Raw genomic sequence first — 7,735 nt, 5'->3', positions numbered from 1 at the left:
GCATGGTTTTACATTCTCCTTCCTGATTTTGTGCTATGATTGAAAACATGCTTCTTTGGCTTTTATTTCCTTTTATTTAATCCTCTCTTATTACCATTAGATACCTTGATATATGTGTTAAGTGATTTCAGGATTACAGGGCAGGAATGGCTTAGAGGATGGAAAGGAAGCATGCAAAAGTAGAAGGAATACAAGAATTTGAAGGAACTGCAAAGCTATCAGCCTGACCCTCTCACACTAAAATGATCATAACTTGAGCTACAAAGGTCCAAATGATGCGATTCTACTTGCATTGGAAAGCTAACGTCTGGGGCTTCGATTTGATATATATTTTGCCATAGTGGCCATACAGATAGGCAATGCGAACGTGCACTCCACGCGGATGCATTGCATCTGCGAATCTCATTCCACGCAAACGCGTGGATGACGCCTCCGCGTCACTCTTCCGCGACCTGTACGGACCAGATTTCACAATCAGCGATTTCTGGGCTATTTTTGACCCAGTTTTTGGCCCAAAGAACACAGATTAGAGGCTATAAAGTGGGAGAATGTATCCATTTATAATTATGCTTTCACGACTCACAATTTTAGGTTTTAGATGTAGTTTTTAGAGAGAGAGGCTCTCTCCTCTCTCTTAGGATTAGGATTAGGATTAGAATTTATTTTAGGATTAGGATTTCTTTTCACTTCAGGATTATTTCATCTGCATATCAGGTTCAATGTTTCTTTTATTTATTTCCTCAATTTAGTTTATGGATTTCTATGTTCAACTCAACTTCTTTATTTGGCTACAACTGCCCATGTTACATTTGATATCTTTATTAATTCAATTTGAGGTATTTCAGATCTAAGATTCTTATTTAGCTTTTTATATTATTGGCTTTAATTTATTAACTGGAAGCTCTTGAGTTACCAACTATTCATGATTGATTGTTATGTCGGCTAATTAACTGGAATTCCACTAACTTTAGTCTTTTCTTAGGATTTGGCTAGAACTTGGGAAATCCAACCAATTGGTTCACTTGACTTTCCCTTGCTTACACAAAGGTTAACTAAGTGGGATTAACTTCCATTCTTATAGGAGTAATTAGGATAGGACTTCCGAATTTTCATATCTTGCCAAGAGTTTATTTTATAGTTAATTATTTATTTTATTTGTCTTTTAATTTACTTGTTCCCCACTTTCAAAACCCCAATTTACAAAACCCATAACCAATAATAAGAACATACTTTCCTGTAATTCCTTGAGAAGACGACCCGAGGTTTGAATACTCGGTTATTAATTTTAAAAGGGTTTGTTACTTGTGACAACCAAAACATTTGTAAGAATGGTTGATTGCTTGGTTTAGTAACTATACTTACAACGAGAGTTTACTATAACTTCTAAACCATCAATCTTCAGTTCTTCAAGAAGACCTTGCATTGTCCAAGTGTGGGGAGGTTCCCCTTCCTAAGTCACCATCATCCTTTACACCATTCAAGTGGGTAAATCTCTTATTTCTAAGCTTTGTCATTCCACTTGAATATGGGTTGCTTGAAACGGATGGTCAACCTAGAGCTTTTTATGAATTGAAGAGTAAAAGAAAGTTGTGTAGTGGTTAGAAAAATGATGTCAAGCTCATTAAAGTCGAGCCCTCAAGGCTTAAGCCCTAAGGCTGGAGGTAGGATAAATTGAATGGGTCTAGGAAGATGTTTTGGTGCCTACTTGAGAAATCAGATCACTTGCCACCCAAATGGAATTGTCTTGATCAACTTGAAGATGGGTATAGAAACAAGATATGGGATCTGGGAATATGTGAAGATCAATTTTGGAAGCCCTTAGCTTGTGTGGAATTTCATCAAGGCTTGAGGCTATTGATTGTGGATTTTGAATCCTATTGGAAGTCCAACCATTAGTGGAAGTTCGAGGAAGAATTCAAGCACAAGCCACTATAACAAGGAGCTTCCCAAATGTCCAACTTAAGAACTTAAAATAAAAGTACTAGGTAGAAGACACCCCACCATGATAACCTCTTTCCATTCTCTTGTAGATATAATCAATGAATGACTTGAGTTACCATTGTAGGTAGTTTTTCTTAATTTCTATACTCTTTACATTGCTTTGATTGATAGGTTATTTGTTAGATTTATGTTTTGATTAGAATAGTTATTGTTAAATTGTGTTTTGCTTGGAGTATAAATGTATTTGTTTTGTACTTGAAAATAGTCAAAAACTAAAAACTTTGTTGTTAAATTTAAATTTTAGTTGTCTTAGAATGTTTGTAGCCCTTGCCTTTTATTCTTTTGCATGCTTTGTTTTGGGTTGCTAGATTGTTTATTGATTTCATGCCTTGAATAATGATGATTCTTTGAATTTGAGTTTTGCTTGACTTGCAAGTTTCCTCAAATTTTGTGAAAAATCCTCAAAAATTTAAAAATTGTGTTAATTTGCCTTTTGGTTGGTTTGAGTTGTGGATAGTGTTAGGATAATTGCAGGCTCTTTTTTGGTGTTTCTTTAAAAAAAAGTATGGGCAGTCACGCGTACGCGTGGCTGACGCATATGCGTGACCGGCGCGTACGCGTCGATGCGTCAATGCAACCCCCATATATTTTCCCGAGAGTTGTGCGGGACTGGCGCGTCTAGCACAATTCTCAGTCCACGCGTATGTGTGTATCACGCGTACGCGTCGATGTACACTCTCTCCTTCACGCGTTTGTGTCCTAGACGCTTCCGCGTTGATTCCTACCTGGTTCCATCCATGCATACGTGTGTAATACGCTTCCGCATATATTCCCTTTCTATCCACCCACGTGCACGCGTGAGCTATGCGCACGTGTGGATTCAAAATCGCTAACACCCCCAGACACGCAAGCCCTAACCAGTTGCGTCCTTCTACCCCCTCTAATGTTCCATTTTCTTCTTCTTCCTTAAAAAAAAAAAAACCCAACTGCTGACCACCCACTTCTTTCCTCTTTCTTTCCTTTCTTTCTTTCTTCCTTCTCATTATTGCCTCCTCCCCTATCTCTCGGTCATTCCCTCTTCCGCCACCACCAACAACCGCCGCGGCCATCCCATTACCGCCAGCGATTCATTAATCACCACCATCAATTTTTCTTCCCTCTCAGCCACTCCTTCCCATCGCTGCCCCCGGAGCAGAATTGGTTGCTCCTCTGCTCTGCACCGTTAGTCCTCTGCTCTGCGACACTTTGTGGTGACCTCAATTCCGCCGTGTCTGCGCCACTTCTTAGCACCAACAGGCGCCATTTTTGGGTCGGCACTGCTCCCATTTTCTTTCCCTTACCATTTCTTCATATGCTTCCAAGGTTCCCCTGTCTTCCTTTTCTGCATTTTATTTCCTGCTTTATTATTATGCTTAGGTAGCTTAATTAGCTTAGTTTAATTTCTATTAGGATTAGGTTAGCTAGAATTGCATGTGGTTAGGTAGTTAAGGGTGTGGTTAGAGGATTTAGGTCTGATAATTGCACCATTCATGCAGTTGAGTGGTTGATGTTCTGGTTAAATTGGTTATAACTGTTGCAGTGATGATGATTTTGATGAATTTCTGATTTGAGTTGATATTGCTGCTAAATTCTTGTTGCGATTTGATCTTCATGGTTGATTCAGTGAAGCTTAATTGTTTGAATCCATATTCCTTACTTATGATTAACTGCTGAATTCAATAAATTGGGGCTGACTGGATCTATTCTTTTTATGCATTGTTGCTAATTTGGTGCTATGTTTAAGCCAATATTTTGTTCATTGTTCGATGAAAGCATGTTGCCTAATTGGTTATGGCTTAATTGTTTATTGCTGTCTTGTTGCTGATTCGAATGGTGTTATTTGCTTGATGTGCCTGAATCATATGAAAACACTGTCTCCTATACATATTTGATTCATTCTGGATTCATATGTGTGTTTTGCTGCTGTTTGTTATCCGAGAACATCCAATTTAGTGCCGGAATACTGCCAAAATTTTGGAAAAATTGTCGTACTCTTAACTTACAACATATGGATTGAATTTTGTACTTTTTGAGTTGAAGCTCATTTCACATACACCAAAGTCAATACGTAGGTTGATTGGTCAGCACTTTCGTGTTCTATTTTGGTTCCCTTTTTCATATGTATTGTTGATTGATGGAATCAAGGAACTAATTGATGGAATTCTATGTCAATTGGGACCTTGATTAACCAATTGATTTCGAATCTTCTTTATGTTTTGAACCACCTGAGATAGGTCCAATTTCTATCCTTCATGGTCGCTTTCAAGCTTGTTTTTCATTGACCATGAAAGCTTTTCTCTTAAATCTTCAAGTGACCTAATTTTGTGTCTTCCAATTGAGGTTCTTTTAAGCTATAATTATTGGTGCAATTTCACTCATGTAGCTATTTTCATTATCCAATTTACCTTAGGTTACACGAGTGCACTATTAATGTTTTAACACCAATTTTTGCACTTAATGACCAAAAATGTTGATGATGATTTACCTTTCTCTTCTATGCTTTCATGTATTCCATATGTCATCATCAATGTATTGCATCATCCTCATGAAAGTGAGTATGCTTGTTTTCTATATTTTTTGAACTTCACTTGGTTAAGCTCCATAATTGTCATGCCACTAATTTTTAACCACTTTTCTAACTTTTGACTTAGTTGACTCTCTAACTTTTCTTTTTAGTTGTCACATTAACCCTTTCATATTCTTGGGAGGCATGATAATTATTGTTACTTAACAAATAAGCATTCCACTAGTATTGCATGAATTCTTGGTTGCATTCTGATTGATGTTTGAATTCCATTTTCTTGCATTCCAAGAGTTCATTTCTTTAACTCACTTCAGGAATATCTCAATTTCCCTCTGTTAACTATTTTTCTGTCTGTTGCTTATATCCTTGTTTTTCCATTCCTCTGCTTTGCTCAATATGTTATATCCTGTGATTTCTATTTTTCCAAGATGTCGGACAGAGAAAAGGGAAAAGCAAAGGTTTCCTCCAGAAAAAAGGGGAGGTCTCAGTCGTTCGCCGACTCTGCGACCTCCGGCTATGCTAAGATACAGCTCTCTGACAAGGATAAGGCAGATCAACTACTGCCTACTGCCGACTTAGAGAGATTCCCTAATCTATACTATAAGCTTTGCTTCCTGCTCTTTCAACAGTGGCACCTCAATTTGGAGAAGAAGCTGGCAATTCCCTCCGATTTGAGGCGGTCTATTGAGCTTTGAATTGAGGGGATGGGCCTGTCCTTCGTGGATAAAGAGCTACCACGAGTGAATGAGACATGGGTTCATGAATTTTACTGTAATTTCTTTAGACCGACCCTTGAATCAGTTCACTTGAGAGGCGGGCAGATTATGATGATAGAGGCCGACATTGAGGATGCACTCCACTGTCAGCCTAAGGTCGGTGATAGAGACGCTTTTCAGAGAGCTGAAGCGGAGAACATTGTCTGACATATGATTATGATGCCTTGAGGAGTGTGATTGCTCACCCGGATGCACCTTGGGAGATGGATGCCAACAAACTAAAATGCAAGGGGATGATGTTTGATTATTTGACGAGGGAGGCGAGGGTATGGCAGCAGATTCTTGCTCACTATGTCATACCTACCACGCACTTCACTGAGATTCTGGTGGACATGCTCGTCTTGATTGGATGCATTATCGAGGGGAAGGAGCTGTACTTTCCCCGACTGATCAGAAAGTTCATGTGGCGAGCCCATGTCAGAGGCACACTCCCATTCCCTACTTTGGTCACAGAGATGGCTCAACGAGCTGGAGTACCATGGCTTCCAGATGATGAGTCGTCACCCGTAGTCCACAAAAAGAAAGAGTTATTCCGTGGAGGACTTGGGTGAACGACAGACCACCAGTCCTGTGGAGAGCCCGAGCATCTACAATAGTACTACCAGCTGCAGCACCAGTACCACCACCATCAGCACCCCAGCCGATATACTGACTTGTGTAGCACCTCATTGAGCTCATGGAGCAGAGTGAGCGTCGCAACAGGCGACGATTTGAGCATGTGAGTCGGATGCTAGCTTCACTGGGCGTTGTCATGCCCTCTGATTCTGACACTTCTTCTGATCATTTTGAGGCGGATGAGGGGGTTCGGGAGGAGGAGGCCCAGCAGCCAGAGGCACGTACACAGATCCAGGCTCCCACAGAGACACAGCAGGTCCTTGTGGAGTCACAGCCTCAGCCTCATCCAGCAACAGATGTTGACCTTCTCACCCAGTCTCAGTCGTAGCATCGAGGACGATGTTGTCTTCTAAGTGTAAGGAGGTCATTGTCGTCGACGTCGGCGGGAATTTCTATCTTGGATGACCATTTTGAGACTTTTGTTTTATTTAGCTTTATTCTGTTTTATTTTTAGTATTTGCACATTTTACATTATTGCACTTTTTGGGATTATTGTATATATTAGCTATTTTGAATACTTTTGTTTAGTTTATTGCATTTGGCATCTTTTATTTGTATATATATTTTTAGATTTCTAGTTTGAATTGCACTTTTAGTCGGTAGTATATATATTGAGAAATTGGTTTGATTGAAAAAGGGAGTTAAACTAAGGAATTTTAAAAAAAAATTTCAATCACAACATTGCATATATATACATAATAAGTTTAGTCAAAATAATGAAAATTTTCAAGAAATTTATCTATAGAGCATTGACATCTCAATTGATTGAAAAAAAATTTTAGAACTTGCTTGAATTATATATTGTGGAACATGATTTTTGAACTAAGAAGATAAGCATGTGAGATTTGAGCTTAATTATGTGGTTACATCATATAACCACTTACTTTCATTCTGGTGTGATTATTCTCTTCCTATTATTGTAATTTTTGATTTGTTTGATTCTATATGTCCGTTATTTTGTGTATACATGCATTTATATGATTGAGGCTATTGTTTTATTTAGCTCACTTACCCAACTAACCTACCTTTTGTCTTCCATTGTTAGCCAATTTTGAGCCTATGCTTAACCCAATTGTTCTTAATTTTAGCACATTACAAGCCTTAAGTGAAAAATAATAAATGTCCCTTGTTTGGATCTTTGATTAGCTTAGGCTAGTAAGAGTGCTTATCATTCAAGTTTGGGAGAGTTGGGAACATTGGTTGGGATAAAAAGGTGTTTTTGTATTTTGTGTCCAAATTTTGGGAATTGGGTACATACTCATGCATTAAATATGTAAACCATATGCATTGACGTTCTTGTATATGTGATGAGCGGATAATTTGTACGCTTTTTGGCATTGTTTTTAGTATGTTTTTAGTATGATCTAGTTAGTTTTTAGTATATTTTTATTAGTTTTTAGTTAAAATTCACTTTTCTGGACTTTACTATGAGTTTGTGTGTTTTTCTGTGATTTCAGGTATTTTCTGGCTGAAATTGAGGGACCTGAGCAAAAATCTGATTCAGAGACTAAAAAGGACTGCTGTTGGATTCTGACCTCCCTGCACTCGAAGCGGATTTTCTGGAGCTACAGAAGCCCAATTGGCGCGCTCTCAACGGCGTTGGAAAGTAGACATCCTGGGCTTTCCAGCAATATATGATAGTCTATACTTTGCCCAAGATTTGATGGCCCAAACCGACGTTCAAAGTCACCCTCAGAATTCCCAGCGTTAAACGCTGGAACTGGCACCAAAATGGGAGTTAAACGCCCAAACTGGCACTAAAGCTGGCGTTTAACTCCAGAAGGAGTCTCTACACGAAATTTCTTCATTGCTCAGCCCAAGCACACACCAAGTGGGCCCG

This window comes from Arachis duranensis, chromosome 2 (assembly GCF_000817695.3).
Source record: "Arachis duranensis cultivar V14167 chromosome 2, aradu.V14167.gnm2.J7QH, whole genome shotgun sequence".
NCBI classification, from domain to species: Eukaryota; Viridiplantae; Streptophyta; class Magnoliopsida; order Fabales; family Fabaceae; genus Arachis; species Arachis duranensis.
This window is presented reverse-complemented; position numbering follows the sequence as displayed.